The sequence below is a fragment of the Pyrgilauda ruficollis genome, unplaced genomic scaffold (genome assembly GCF_017590135.1).
Source record: "Pyrgilauda ruficollis isolate IOZ18807 unplaced genomic scaffold, ASM1759013v1 scaffold10, whole genome shotgun sequence".
Taxonomy (NCBI): Eukaryota; Metazoa; Chordata; class Aves; order Passeriformes; family Passeridae; genus Pyrgilauda; species Pyrgilauda ruficollis.
Window position 1 is genome coordinate 10,197,873 of NW_024508101.1, and position 1,463 is coordinate 10,199,335.

The following is a 1,463-nucleotide window of genomic DNA, read 5'->3' on the forward strand; positions in this document are numbered from 1 at the left end:
GGCCGCCAGCACGGGAACTTCGCCCCCCGAGAGCCCCGCGGCGCCGGCAGCGGCTCGGCCCGGCCGGCGGGGGCGGGGGCCGGCGGGGTTTCCTCGCCCGGTGCCGTGTCCGCGCCCTGCCGGCGCTCCGGAGTGCGCGCTTCCCTGCCCGGCTCCCGTCACGGCTCCAGGACTCCCAGGGGGGGAAAGGGAGCCGCTGATGTGGTGGCAGGGTCGGGAGTTTCCTGATGAGTTTCCTCTGCACGGTCAGTACTTCGGAAGCATCACAAAGTTTCGTGGCCTTAAAATACACGTGGCCTTAAAATACACTTTTTTTTTTTTTTTTTTTTTCTTTAAATAGTCTTTTGGCTACCCCCGGTTCTGCAGTCTTTTACTGAAAGCAATAATGCTTCTGACTAATTCCACCTCAAGCAATAAATAAATTTCTGTAGAAGGAGGACACAATTTTCTATGATTCTCGGCATGCTTTTGGAAAGTGAGAGCACAAAGTTCTCTTACTGCATCCTCTATCCCCCAGGCTCTGCAATCACAGGCAGAACCAGCCCAGAGCTTTTGTTGGCCCAGTTTTGAAATAGCAGCAATGCTTTTCACCCAGCTCTGTAAAACACTCGAGATCTACTCAAAGGCCACCTGCCAAATTAGCCAGACCGAGAGCTGGATTGTACTGACAGCACCCATTCACTGCTTCTCTTCAGCCCCAGCACTCTTAGCTTTAAGAAAAAGAGGACAGCTCAAGGAGAAGCCACAGGGAATCACAAAGCCTGGGTATGTGCACATGCTGGGCTTCATTCTGCCCTCATTTAGGGCAGAGGAAACCAGGAGGAGAATCTTGATGTAGTGAAGGAAGCTGGAATGAAATAAGAACACACAGAGCATCTTGCGGGCTGTGTTGGGCTGTGACCTGGAATTAAACAGGTCTTTGATGTCCCTGTTGGATGGTCTAGAGAGGGGCAACAGAAATGAGACCACAAGTGGGACCCTGACACCCCTCCTGGCAAGGGCACACCAGTGTGAGCAGTAACCAGCTGGAAGGAGCCTCGGCAGCAGAGCCCTGTGCCTGTTTGGGCCCTGCAGGGAGGGGGGAACTGTGACCCCAGGCTCCAGGGAGCAGGAGACAGTGCTAGGGGAGCACTGCTGGTGCCAATGGCTCTGCACATGCAGCCTGCTCTCTGTTGCAAATGGTGCAGTAATTTCGGCCCCTTGATGAGTGTGGAAAGACTTGGGGTTCGGCTCACATGTAAAGACGGGCTGGGAGATCTCAGGGGCAGCAAAAGGGATGTCTGTTACTGGTGTCCTTGGGGCCAGAGGGAGTTCAATGACTGAAGACATATTCAGCCTGTGGAACAGGAACCCTGTTGGAGTAACTTTTCAGGAGCTGGAATGTGTACCCAAGACTGTTGGTGCATTTTTCATTATTTGCATCTTTCAGTACTGAAACACCAAAAAATCTAGCCCAAGGATCC